Genomic DNA, 14,945 nt, shown 5'->3' on the forward strand with positions numbered 1-14,945 from the left:
CCCCCTTCCCCGATGCCTTCACGCCTTCGCAATACCTCCCCGGCGACCCGCCTCTGGCCGCATTGCCGAGCTCGTTCCACCACCCATGGCCACTCCCGACCCCCGCCACCACCACCTATCACCTCACCGTTGTCGTCCGCACCACCTAGAGCTCTTGCCGGAGTACGAGGACCTCCGGAGGATCGCCGTCAAAGAAGCAACGAACCTGGTCTCCGCCTCGAGCTCGCCGTCGTCCCCCTCCATCCACCTTTGGCGACGCCTCGACCACCGTGGACTCGCCGTCGTCCGTTGCATCGCCCCATGCACTCCCCCGAAAGAGAAGGTCAACGGGGCGACCTCGCCCTCGCCGTCAACGTCCGACGCCATCGCAGCCGCGGTGAGCTCCCCAGCCCCACGATCTAGATCCAACGGATCCGATCGATTTCTATTTTTTTGTTTAGCGCGAACCATTTTTCTTAAGTAGCGGCCGTTCGCCCGTAGTTCTAGCACGCGCAAACCCCTCAGGCAGTCATGGACTGCCACGTGCAGCCTTGCCCGATGCCCAAACGTTGTTCTTTTTCTGTTTTATTTTGATTTGCAGAAATAGTTTCTATTTTAGAATGTAATAACTTTTATGTTTTAAGCCCAAATTTAGTGTATCCTTTTGCATTAGTTTCAAAATTTTATGAAGTTTCTGTTGGTGCACTTGTATTTCAAATTTGAGTATTTTAAATTCTTAATTTGCATGAAATTCGTTCAAACCACTATTTTGGCCCTATCTTGAGTTTTATAATATATTTTTGATTGATTCTTTTTGCTATGGTTTTGTTATTGTTTTGTTTAACCAGTAGCACATAGTGATTTGTTTTTAGTTTATTTTAATTTAGGTTTATTGCAAAAACAGTATTGTTTTACTTATATAGTTGTTTTAGTCATTTAATTATCCTGGCAGCGGCGACACCCGTCCGGGTCTCCGACCACCATCACACCCCCCGTTGCCTCTCATTATGCTCAGCCACCCAACCTTGCCCTTCTTTGGAGCTCACACGTCTGGCGGCGCCCACCTTCTTCGACGGCGGGCGTGCCTCCTCGTCCTGCGGTTGCAGTTTTGGCTTATGCCCGACCTCCTCTCTCCTGTTCATGCTCCGACGGCTTGAGATTGCTCGGATTCTAGCCAGGGCGAAATCCCTGCATCTTATGCTGGCAGCAGCGATACCCGTGGGTGTTGTTCCCTTCTTGGAGGCGCTGCCATGGCCGTTATCTATGCCCTCTTTGAGCATCGGGGAAACCCTAGGTTCTGGTTATCCGGATCGGACAGCGACGGCGTCTCAGCGTCGTTCTCCTTCATGAAGGCGTTGTCTTGTATGCCCGAGGCATCCTCGGTTCTAGATTTGGAGAAGTTGGTTGTCTAGTTGTTGGTCTGAGCTACTTCTCAAGGCAGCGAGTGTAGCTGCGTTTTTCTTTGTTTGGGTCGTGTTTCCTTTGTCTCTCTCATTCGGGCACCATGTTCACGCCCTTGCATCCGTATCATGTGTTGTATCACCTGCTGTACTCGTTCCAACTTTCTTCTATCAATGAAATGATACGCAAGCTTTGCGTATTCCCGAAAAAAGTCATTTAATTATTATTTTTTAATTATTTTTAGTTAGTTCTTTTTGTAGATTTTTACATATTGTTATATGCTTCTGTTTAGCTACAGTAGATAAATTTTTACAATTATTTATTTGTTTTAGCTACTGTTTTTTATTTTGTTTGCTTAGCTCATAGTGATAGTTGATAAAAAATAGTTTTACTAGTTTTGAAAGTAATTCTTTTGCCACCACAAGTTATCTTATTATTGTTTCTGTTATTTACGAGTAAATTAGTTTTTATAATTTTTTGTATTGTTTACTTTATCTTAGTGTTTCGCTGGTTGTTAAATTGTTTTAGTGTTAACTAGATAGTTATAATAACTTCTAAATTAGTTCTTTTTGCTAGTTAATAATTTAGTAAATTACTTTCTGTTGTTTTATTAGAATTTTATTTTCTTTGTTGTATAAACGTTATCTAGAATAATTTAGTGTTGTTATGAGGGTTATTGATTGATATTGTGTGAATTGGTTTTTCCCTGGTTTTCTTTAAAGTTTTCTTTGGATTTTTATTTTGCTTTTCATTGATTTCATAGTTGTTTTATTTATTACTTTTATTTGATTGAGTGTCATTTTGACTGATAGAATTGATTGCTTATGTGAATACTATGTTTGACTATATAGATTTCCTCGGAGTGACAAATAGTTTTATCAAGTTTCTGAGAGCGTTATTATTTTGATCAACCTAACAGGCAAGTTCACTTTGATCATATTGTTTTATACCCATGATTTTACTTGCATGTAGTAACACCTTTTTCACCATTCCTCCAGTAGTATACTGAATCTTGTAGTTGAGTAGAAGCATGAGGCAGGAACCCACAACCTTGTTACCAAGCCCGGGAACGTAAATTATTTTAATGCTACGCTTTAGTAGACGGGGATTGGTATGTGAGTTCGTGAGTGGTGTGAGAAGGAGGACTCTACGTCAATGACGACAATTTCAAGATGTCATCTTCAAGGCATGCATCTACAAGACCTCAACATTTCAAGACACGAGACAAGAATTGAATATACCTCTGGGTGGAGTATGGTTAAGAAGGGTACATATTGTGTGTCCATTACTTAGTGATTCTGGAGAAGTGTCGTGATATCATGCGGAAAGCTCCACCCAGGCTCAAAGAGACGGAAGAACACTTCATGCCCAAAAGCTTACCTATGCAACCGCAAGTCATTATGGGCTCTGGCTTGGTTGACCTTAGTTCTGACTCTGGCCGGGACAGTGCTAGCAGATGTAGAACTACGGTAGGATTGGATGAGCACCGGACAGTGGTCAGAGGGACTCTTCGGAAGACCATCTTTCGATCGTCCTGTTCTCCAACAGTCTGAAGTGCGAGGACGAAAAGGGAGGGATCGAATCTTGCGAGTAAAGTGTACAAACCTCTGTAGAGGGTTAAAACCTAATCAATTAGCCGTTACGGACAATTTGAGCCTCTGGACTTGGATCTATCTCTGAACTCTCAACACTGAATTGAAAACTTAATTGTGGGCAATTTATGATGGTATGGGCTATGAGACATCGGTTGGTGGAACCACATCATGTATACGTATCTGCTTCGTAGTAGAGATTCATTGATTATCCTTTATTGTTGGCAAAATAAAACAAACCCGGCTTTTATGCAAAAACCTCAGACATAGAGCCACAAAGCCATATTGCATATAGTATAGCTTTATCGTCTGCTTTCTTATTGTGATCTTGCTGGTACATTCAATGTACTGACCTACACGGCTGCAACGTATCATGTTGCAAGATTTTCTACTACGAGTGAGTTCCATTGTAGGGTTACGGTCTACACTCAACCTGCCGATGGCGTTGATGGGACTCTATACCTGTTTGATTGTTTCCGCTGAGACTTATGAGGTATATATCAGTTTTACGTTATTTATACATGTGATTGCACCTTCATATATACATTGATGTACTATGTGTGTCAGCATGCTGATCCAAGGATGGCACAGATACACAGAGACTTGACCGTTTGAGGTCGGGTCGCTACAGCCGTCCATTGTGGTGACAATGGACTTGTGAAGATGCGCCGAAGTGTAGCTCACCCATAGTGGAGTATGGGGGAGCAATCTACTAGTCTTCACTGAACCAACGCAATCAATAAAGGTGGTCCATCTTGAGGAGGACAAGATCATCATAATTTTGCTCAAGTGGATTACGCGGAAGACAAAGGTTTGCCCTTGATAGGTTTTCTATTTTACTGGTCTCATGGTGTTAGTTGGGAGACCGGGTTATAGGATCGATTGTCGTAATATCAAGGGGGCTCTCAAGTGAGTAGCTTCATCATATCGTTCGTAGAAAGCTCAAACCATTGCATCCTTGGCATCATTTTTCTTGGTTCTTGTTTGCTTTTTCTACTTGTGAGGTTTGGAGCCTTTGGTCATCTTCATGACAAGCTCGAGTTAATCGAAAATGAAGTTCATATGCATCTTCTATGATGTTTTTGATGTTGGAGTTTTTGTCGGTTCTTCCTTCATAGAGGTTTCACATCTCTATATCATTGGCATTTTTCTACCGCCTCTTCTCACTATAACCAACAAGCTTGAGTTTGCTCAATTTGGAGCTCATATGCAGAATTATGGCAGTTTTGGTTTTCTCGTTGCATCTGTTTTGCTTGGGGCTTGCTTGATGCACCCCTGCGGTAGTACCGCTCTGGGCAGCGGTAGTGTCGGGGATATACCCCGCGGTATGATCCGGCCGGAAGTATGACCCGGCCGGACTTGGCGCTTCACCGTGACCCGCCGGAGGACTGGCGACTCACTGACCGACGACTCACGAGCCTGACGACTCACGGATGACCCCGACGGCGGGTCAGATAGAAGACTAGGCCCAAGGCCCAGAAGGCCGGCTCATGTTATGGTGGGCCGGCTTAAGAAGAAAGGGATGACGAATATTTCCTTTACGAGGAAGCAAGACCCGGACTTGTAATTAACTTGTAAGAGAAGATAGACTAGTCCTAGTCCTACTAGGACTCCACATGTAACCCGCCCCTCTAACTTATATAAGGAGGGGCAGGGCACCCCAAAGAGGGACAGGGCAACAAGAAATAATCTCTAGGGCTAAACACCGAGAGCCGGAGCCGGCGACTCTCCCGTGATCATAATGAGACCTAGCCTCAAACAGCACGTAGGGTTGTTACCGGATGATGTTTCCCGGGGCCCGAAGCTGTCTAAACCCTTGTCTTGTGCGTTGATCCGCCCTGCGTCTCTCATCCCAATCAACCCCTCTCAAGCTACTACATAGATGCGCTGGCCTCACGACTAAGTCCTCACGCTAAGGACATCTGCCGTGACAATTCCACGACAGTTGGCGCCCACCGTGGGGCTGGCGCACGGTGGTGATGATTTCTTGGAGGGATCTCTTCCGGGATCGAGAAGATCGTGATGTTCTGGATGAAAGAGAACCGGCGCAGAAGTATACACATCGTCTCCGTGGTAAGCAGTCGGAGCAACATACGAGATTGAGATTAAAGAAATTAGGGTTTTGCGTTTGTGCGCCGCCAACGCAAGACGATCTGTCCAAACCGGTGGGAGATTGGTTTCGCTGAATCTGCAAGCTGTCAAGTCATAGTTTTCCATTGAAACGGACAAAAGGTTTTCGCGGTCAGACCCGCCAAGTTCCCTAAGTTACTGCAACTGGATTACAGGCTCAAGTCCAGAGGCCGTTTAATACTGCTAGTCCTCGTGGATACAAAGATAAACCAAGTGGAGGTCAGATCGAGTACCAGTACTGCTATGAATACCGGCTAATTACATGCGGTGATCGGCTGAGGACTGGCAGGCAACAATTGAATAGAATTTCTGGCTCAATCTTAGGGAGAACCGCAAACGGAGAGATTACAAAGTCCAGAAGCTAGTCCAAAAGCTAAAAGACGGTTCCATTAATCATTGCACTACTTCTTGATGAGCACAAGGATCAAAGCTGCATTATTTAGAGCACTACCATATTCAAATCAGAGTTCTACTTCCTACCTGTAGGCAATGGTCATGGTAGGCGCTTGGATTTAAAAAAGAAGGAAAAAAGGAGTCCACGATCCAGAGGAAAAACGACCTGGATGTTAATTGGTCAAATCCACCACGACCCGGAGATGTATGCGGTCGTCGTGCAGAACTCGGACGCCTCTGCCACCGCAGCTACCTGCTCTGCCTCGCCGCGCTGCCTCCGGGTCAAACCGACCCCGCGCTGCTTCCATCCGTCGTGGCCTGCAAGCCGCCGGCGCCTTCAAGCTGCTGCCATGGTTTGCCACGCCGCCGACAAGCCGCCTCCGCCGTCGAGCGTCGGGTCGGCACTGCCATCTCCACCATCACGCATCAAGCTGCCCCGCTTCTAGATCTGCCTGCCCTTGACGGAGCCGCCACGGTCCGAGCGGCCATCACCATGGAGGTGCACTGAGCCGCCCCTTCTGGTCCGCCCGCTGAGTCGCCTAGCTCCAGCCGTGAGCCGCGCCGGCTTACGCTGCTGCTCCAGGCCGCCGAAAGCAAAATGCATTAGAGTTGCAAAACACACTACATAAACCAGTGTAGTTGGATGAGGCAAAAAGTAAACATAGCTCTGTGATGGGTGAAGCTAACTTTCTGAAGGAAGATGTTGAAAAATGCCCGATGAAGTGTCAGATTAATTGTGCGCACTTGGAAAACTGCTCACATGAGGCAGGGGAAGGAGAATCTCCAGGTTCATGGGTTCCTTTCTCTGGCTTTTGTTGTGGACGCTGCTGTTTCCACGTTGATCAAGACAAAAGACATCAGCTACTGGTGCTACTTACTCAACGTGAGATCAAGGATACGATTTACCAGCGTGGTCCATGAAGGAAGCAATGGACCGGCCGACCGGTGATACTCATCAAGAATTTCATCTCGGCCGGTTCACTATAATTGCCAACTCATCTTTCTGGTTGCCTTGTTATGAAGGCTGGCTCGACATCACATAAAAATACCAGGTGATATCCCTCTAAGTCAGGTTTTTATTAACACATATTTTCATCAAAGAACAATTATTTGTTCCCTGATATTTTTTCGCAGGGCCATTATTTCTTACAAAAAGGTGTCACAAAAAGGGCGTAAACAAATATTATTTTTGCACTAGCGCTCGTCCTGCGCAAGTTGCCACCCCCGCTACATCAACACACACGACTGACTCACTATCCGTGCCTATGGCCGACTTGCCTGCGTCCGTGCCGTTTCCAATGCCATTGCCGACTCTTTCTCGTTCGCACCGGCTTACAACGCCACTGCCGACTCTCTCTCGTCCGCACCGGCTTATAGTGCCGTGGCCAGCTCATCTGTTGCCCGGGCGAATCAGGTGATATTCATCCAAGTTTGTTCTTAACACATAGTATTTTTGTCAAAGAGCAGTTTATCTTTGCCTTGGTCTGCACTATTGTTGATGCAGGACATGTGTTCACTACGTCAAGACAAACATGGTTGACTCGCTCGCGCCGGTTTGCAGCGCCGCAGCCGGTTCATCTGTTTGAGCTGCCTCTGACGCCTCGAGTCGTCTTTTCCATCTGTCTATTGCGGCCGGGTCTACATCGACACACCAGGACTGCACCTGTCTGCATGAGCGGATTATTGAATATGAGCAAGTCACTGCTTGGGAAGCCCGGTTTTTCTTCCAACAGCTTGGAGGAAAATTGTCATGTGTTATCAGCCGCCGTCGGCATTGGACGGCTCAATGGGCATGCGCACAAGTCGCCGCCACTACAGTTTGCTTAACTTCAAAACATCCAGTTGGAAGGAACCATTGGCCGAGTTGCTGACATGGCTCATACGGGATCATTTATAACCCGCCGCAGTCACCTCAACCTTCTGTGGATTCACATCGCGCTGTCAACACCAATGATATACCCCTTATGCTATGGTCAATATGGAGAATCTCAAAGCCAACTCCTCGAGTCATCTTGAGACTCGGGGGCTACAATGATAGGACTCGGCATCATTGGTCGGTTTCAATGCATTCAAGAACTCCGGGTCGTTGGAGGGAATGATAACCCGGTTCCTGAGGCTACTGCCATATTGATGAACAATTAAAAGGCCATCAGAAAATTGCCGGTTCAAAATAAAGATTCCGGTTTAAAATCCGGTTCAAGAGATATCTCTCTCCCGCAAAGTTTTGAAGCTCTCAAATCCGGGTCAAACATCCGGCTCAAGGTAAATTTATATCTTACAAAGCTTTGGAGCTCTCTATATCCAGTTTACAAATTTCCGGTTCAAAAAGAAGTTATCTCTCGCAAAGTTTGAGTTCTCAGGAAAAATTAAAGGGACCAAAGAGAGTCTGTTACAAAGCACAACTCGAATATAGGTATCCTGCTTTAATAACCATTGGGAGCTGATCGTATTCGAATTTAGCTTAACCCTTTTGGTGTGACCCTGATCGTATTCGAATCAGAGTCGTTAAATATTCTTATGATCACTTGGGGGCTTCCTGTTCAAACATAGGTCGTATTCGAACCAAAGAGAACATAGCTGTCGGTACCCTCTTGATCGGCACACTGCCGAGCTCACTAGGGGGCTTCTTGATCGTATTCGAATCATAGCTCAACCCCTTTTGGGAACCGACGTGGATCGTATTCGAATCAGCGTCGTTAAACAACTCTCAAGGTCATTTGGGGGCTTCCTGTTCAAACATAGGTCGTATTCGAACCAAAGAGAACATAGCTGTTGGTACCCTCTTGATCGGCAACGCCAAAGCCACTGGGGCTATATGATCGTATTCGAATCTTAGCTTAACCCCTTTGGGACGGTTTTCTGATCGTATTCGAATCAGAAGCCTCAAAATTTTTGAAGTCTCTTTTTGCAAACAGTTTTTGGATTTTATTTGAAGCTCTTTTGATCATATCTAAAGTATATATGAGTGGTTGATATTTAACCCGGTTTGACTTTGGATGATAAGTCGCCATCATATGACAATCATAACATTTGGAAGTCTTGATTTCTAAAGATTGGGTTATCACCCTTACTGTACAGGTCATGTAAACCGGCAGTACAAATTCAATATCACAGTGGTTATATGTGAGATATTATGACCCGCCCTGCGGTAAACCGCCAAGGGATCTTGTGATTTACTTGTGTGCAGGATAAGACTACATTTGGGTGGTTACCCGCCCTGGCTTTTAACGTTAAGTCGCCAGGGCATATGTTGTTTAAACTCTGTGCAGGATTTACAGGGCTATGACTTATATAAATGATTAAGTTCAAGCCCATCATCAAAGATTGAAATTGGTGTCTCAAAAGGGTTATCAATTTTTGAAGGCTATAAATAGCCGGGTTATAAAAATTCCGGCTTACAATGGAGGCGTAATAAATCGCTATCGGCCAAGAGCCGCCGGGTATTTAAACTCCGGATTTACTTGTTAACAAATAAGGTATTTGAAATCTTTAAATAGCCAAGCTTGGCTGGATTTTCATTAGGATTTGAATGATTGAGGTTTTCAAACCGGGTTAGTCAAATCTTTAATAGCCAACATGGCTGGATTTTTATTATGGTTATCAGAAAATAATATTATGATTGAGGTTTTCAAAGTCGCTTCAGCGCAATGGCTATTATTTTATCAATCGATATGATTTATTCTACAATGGAAGGAATAATCCCGAGTCGCTGCAGGCTTACAACCCGACACTTGGGGCTAATGCAAAGTCATTTTTTTTGCTCAACTTATTGAAGACCCGACTCATCACATTCTAAATGAGCCGGCCCTTAGGGGCTACCAATTGCTCCTGTCGAAAATTCGAGGTACAAAAGCCTTAATCCATTATATTGAAAGATCCACTATTCAGTTGGTAGAGTACAAAGCTCTTAACCTTGTGGACGTGGGTTCAAGCCCCATGGTGGAGATTACATCATATACTGTTGTTATCAATGAATCATATACAAAGTCCCAGCTCGGTAATATCTTACTGACCCGGCCCTTGGGGGCTACACGTTGCTGGTCAAGTTTACATGATCATATTTACAAAAGTCCCTGCTCATTATTGCATAATGACCAGGCCCTTGGGGGCTACGTTGGTTGAAGTTTATATGAGCATGAGGCAATTACAAGTCCCAGGTTGCTGCAAGCATGACAACCCGGCACTTGGGGGCTACATAATATGGAGTATTCAGTTTTTACTAGTGACTGAGATGAACAATATGGATTTCTTCAAAGTGGCAACATTTATATTGAAGCAAGTCTTAAGCCATCACTTTGTTCTACTCAAGACTTAGGGGCTACAGGTATTATATTATTATCGAAGAAATATTTTCAAATTCTTTGTTTTGAGCAAAACCAGATTGACCCGGCGTCACCAATCATTATGACCCTGTGTCTACAACCCAACGTCATCAATAATCATGAACCGGCGTTGGCAACAACCATGACCCGGAATTATCAGCTTTTATAACCCGACAATGGTGGTAATCATAAACCGGCAAGTTCTACATCTTCAAGCCGGTTGGATATCAGTTGAATATTTCAGAGACTAATATTTTTGTCAAGTCAGAGCATTGAAAGCCAATTCAAATGGATTCTTTATTTACAAGAGCCAATATCAGCAAATGGGTTATGAAGCTGGCCTATTGACCCGGGTATTCCAGGAGAAAATGTCAAGGACTCAAAGATGATCAGGTGCCGGTTCAGGAAAATATTTAACCCGGAGCACAACCTATCAATTTTGTTCTTGTGTTTATTTTACAGGATCAGTTTAACATGGATGAATCCAAATTAAACTGGGGGCTATTGTCGGGGATATACCCCGCGGTATGACCCGGCCGGACTTGGCGCTTCACCGTGACCCGCCGGAGGACTGGCGACTCACGGGTCTGGCGGCTCACTGACCGACGACTCACGAGCCTGACGACTCACGGATGACCCCGACGGCGGGTCAGATAGAAGACTAGGCCCAAGGCCCAGAAGGCCGGCTCATGTTATGGTGGGCCGGCTTAAGAAGAAAGGGATGACGAATATTTCCTTTACGAGGAAGCAAGACCCGGACTTGTAATTAACTTGTAAGAGAAGATAGACTAGTCCTAGTCCTACTAGGACTCCACATGTAACCCGCCCCTCTAACTTATATAAGGAGGGGCAGGGCACCCCAAAGAGGGACAGGGCAACAAGAAATAATCTCTAGGGCTAAACACCGAGAGCCGGAGCCGGCGACTCTCCCGTGATCATAATGAGACCTAGCCTCAAACAGCACGTAGGGTTGTTACCGGATGATGTTTCCCGGGGCCCGAAGCTGTCTAAACCCTTGTCTTGTGCGTTGATCCGCCCTGCGTCTCTCATCCCAATCAACCCCTCTCAAGCTACTACATAGATGCGCTGGCCTCACGACTAAGTCCTCACGCTAAGGACATCTGCCGTGACAATTCCACGACAGGTAGTGCCGCTTGTAAGCGGCAGTACCATCCCAGTCGGGCGGTAGTACCATTTGTAAGCTGTACTTTTTCTGTTCCAGTACCACGCACACTTCCGCTTATCCTGGGGGTTCTATCTTTCGTGTCGGGTTCAGCGGTAGTAGGGTGGCAGTGAGGTGCGGCAATACCGCCAATAAATGGTAGTACCATCCCGATTGGGTGGTAGTACCGCTGCTGGGGTACTGCCATCGTGCTCTGCTTTGCCCTACCTCCTATGCTCATGTGTTCTGCATCTCCCGCGGTAGTACCGCTGGGATGACCGGTAGTATCGCTCCGACGGCTCTACCTCCCCGAGGTTCCTCACCTTTGCTCTATTTTCCTAGATCTACTGCCCGAGCGGTAGTACTGCTTGTGTGCGGGCTGAGCACAAAACGATTGGATTCAGGAGGTCCTATAAAAGGGGGTCTTCTTCCCCAATGGATCTCATCCTTGAGCTCATGTTCTTCCCCCATTGTTGACCTTCATCGATCTTGCTATCTCTCAATCCCTCCAATGATTCTTGCTAGTTCTTGAGGGAAAAAAGAGAGGAGATCTAGATCTACATTTTCACCAATCACTTTCTCCTCTATGTGAGAGGAACCCCTTGGATCTACATCTTGGAGTACTTTGTGTTCTCCTTCTTGTTCTTTCTTTCATATTCCTCCATAGCTTTCATGGCTTTGGTGGGATTTGAGAGTGATGGACTTGGGCACTCCGTGTGCTCCTGCCATTGCATTTGGTGCATCGGTTTGAGTTCTCCACGGTGATACGTGGAAGTGAAAGTTGAATAGCTTATTACTCTTGGGTTCTTGGTACCCTTGAGGTTGTTCTTCTTGGGTGCTTGGGCGCCCTAGATGGTGGGTGGTGCTTCAGAGCTCAATCATTATGGTGTAAAGCTCTAGGAAAGCGTCGGGATCTCCAATTAGATTGTGGAGATTTCCCCGAGCCATTTGTACGGGTAACGATGACCGCCCCCAAGGGTTACAGTTTGTACGGGTTCGGTGATCCCCCTCAAGGGTCCCTTAGTGAATTCATGGCATCTTGCATTGTGCGAGGGCCTGAGGAGATTACGGTGGCCCTAGTGGCTTTTTGGGGAGTATTGTGCCTCCACACCACTCCAAACGGAGATTAGCATCTGCAAGGGTGTGAACTTCGGGATACATCGTCGTCTCTGCGTGCCTCGGTTATCTCTTACTTGAGCCTTTACTTATGCACTTTACTTTGTGATAGTCATAGTGTTTCATGATATATATCTTGCTATCACTTAGTTATTTATCTTGCTTAGCATAAGTTGTTGGTGGACATAGGTGAGCATAGTTGTTTTAGGTTTTGTGCTTGACAAATTAAACACTAGTTTTATTCTGCATTTGTTCAAGCCTAAATCGTAATTATTTTAAAGCGCCTATTCACCCCCCTCTAGGCGACATCCATGATCTTTCAACCTTCTTCCTCTGGACGTGCATATGATGCCCGGAATGCCGCCGCTCTCGCACTTATGCTCCTCCTCCGGCTGCTGCGTGCCCATGCGTCGCCGCGCCGCTACTCATCTCATGTGTAGACGTCTCCGCTGCTCATGCCGTGTGGACCCCGCCGTCACTACTCATGCCGTGTGTGGCTGGTCGTGGATGCAGCGCCATCGGGTGGCTAGAGAGAATGCCAGGCGGCAGGAAAGGGCAGCGTGTCTCGCCCGAGATGTCGTGGCCTGTCCCTCGCGAGCAGAAGCGGTGGCGTGCGTGCCCGTGTGCGGTGGAAGTCGAGAGGAGGCGCGAGGGAAAGGTGGCCAATGGAGAGTGGCGAGAGTGGCAAAGGAGAGTTGTGGTGCTTGCCAACGTGGGAGGCGGTGGGTGCCGACCGAACGGTGTCACGCGTTGTCTCCCTGGCGGTACCTTAACGGCTCCTGGGTGATCAAGACATGGGCACCAACATGGTGGTTATTAGCATTTTAATTCTCAATTATTCAAACAAACCTACCAATAAACCTAAGACTTATGACCCTCTAACCAGACAAAATGATACTCCTAAACAAAGCCTAAAAGAACGGATCATCGCACGTGTACCGATGTGGATGGGTCCAATCAAAAGTCGAAAGTAGGATCTTCATCCCCTAAGAGGAGCTTCGTGCCAACACCTACAACAAGAATATGACGCACACCCGTCTGCATTGCCTGATCTAGCCGGAGAGGCGAGACCATGAGTTTTGTCCTGGATTTCGTGTATATTTGTCCGTCCAGAACGTCACAGTTAGCAACCTCTCTACCGGCTGGCAATACCTCGCTAGACGGATCCCAACACTGAGAAAGCCCAAGGCCCTCCCTTGCCACCAGAGAAAACGTTGGAAGGAGGAGATGACCTCACCATCCTACTTCCGTACTCTGTTGCACCTCCCGCTGATCCATGTTGATGGGAGAGGAGGATTCGTTTGGACCTCAGAGGGGATTAATAGATCTGGTTGTGGTTGCAGCCATTTCGCGAATCCTCACTCACGTCCCAACCTCTTTTAAACGACCGTTTTATAATCTTTAGGGGAAACGATTCTCTTACTATACCCATTGACATAACATTATAGACCCTGTCGTTATATTTTCTACCATCAGGATAGATCTGTCCTCTTCCTTTGTCTCACCTACATATGTTCATTGCATATATCACTAAACTATATATCTATAAATTGTTCTCACTCTATAAGAGGAAAGGTTGTGTATTGCATATATCATTCATTCAATATATAATATTGCTAATATCCATTTGAGTAACAGAATGATTGATTCCATTATAACAGTCTCTATTGAACTCAGAATTTCAGATAGACTGATCTGCTGGCTTTAACTTGTACCGGATCCAGGAACAAATGCATGATGATCTGTCTTCCAAGTCTCCAACCTCATGCAGGCTAGTGGACTTGAATATATATGATGGATAACAACGTGCAAAGCTTAACATACATATATACATGCATATTATTGTGTCCACAAAAGCAAGGTGCCTTTAGACAAGTATGATTATGCAAGAGGCTTGGCAATGAAAAGAGAACTTGGTGCACGGAAAGTTTAGCTTTCTTTGTTGCCGTCCTGCCAGGCATGCACAAGCAGGACCATGTTCTTGGAAGAGCCTAACTGAGTGCATGCAATCGTGGTGTCCACCCTGGTCTTATTTGATAAACTTAGGGTCTTCATTCTGTCTGCACTGATCAAACTCTAGCATGTTTATGGTTTGTTCAATGACCACCTAATATTATTCAAATAAAATAATTGTATAATCTAGCGACGAATCATCTGTTCATGATGAGAGATCTGCATATTAATGTAAACTAATTAAGCTTGTGTTGCATTGGCCATGACACGTCTCACAGGAACATACCACAGGCAGACACGTCCATGCAAATCGGAGCTGGTCAGCAGACAGACAGACAAGGCATGCACTACTTCATGCACCATGCAGAAACATATCCAAAAGAATGCTTTTTTGAGCTGTAAAAACACTCTCAACAACCAAGAACGTACAAGCTATATAGCCACAAAACCTTATCTGCTAAAGTCAAAAGTCTAAAGACTTCATGATCGTATGGGCAAATTTGACAAATTTGACCCGTGGACGAAATTAAATCACAGAATAAACCGCGCGTGAAACTATTTCACGCGGCTGACCTTTTTGTGTGACGCCCGACACGAAGGCGCCACACTACACTGTGCAACGCCTCACAGATAGGCGCTACACGCCTGGCCAGCGTTGCACCCCAGACTGCCTAAAAATTGCTAAGTCATTGTGCAGAGACTAAGAGCTAGGCGCTGCACTGTATAGTGTGACGCCTAGCTCTCAGGCGCTGCACTAGTGGTTGCACTACAAAATGAAGCAACCACTAGTGCAACGCCTAGAAGCTAGGCGCTACACTGTATAGTGTGGCGCCTAGCTCTCAGGCGCTGCACACTGACTTAGTAATTTTCGGATCATACGGGTGCGACGCTGGCCAG

Source organism: Triticum aestivum, chromosome 4D (assembly GCF_018294505.1).
Source record: "Triticum aestivum cultivar Chinese Spring chromosome 4D, IWGSC CS RefSeq v2.1, whole genome shotgun sequence".
NCBI lineage: Eukaryota > Viridiplantae > Streptophyta > Magnoliopsida > Poales > Poaceae > Triticum > Triticum aestivum.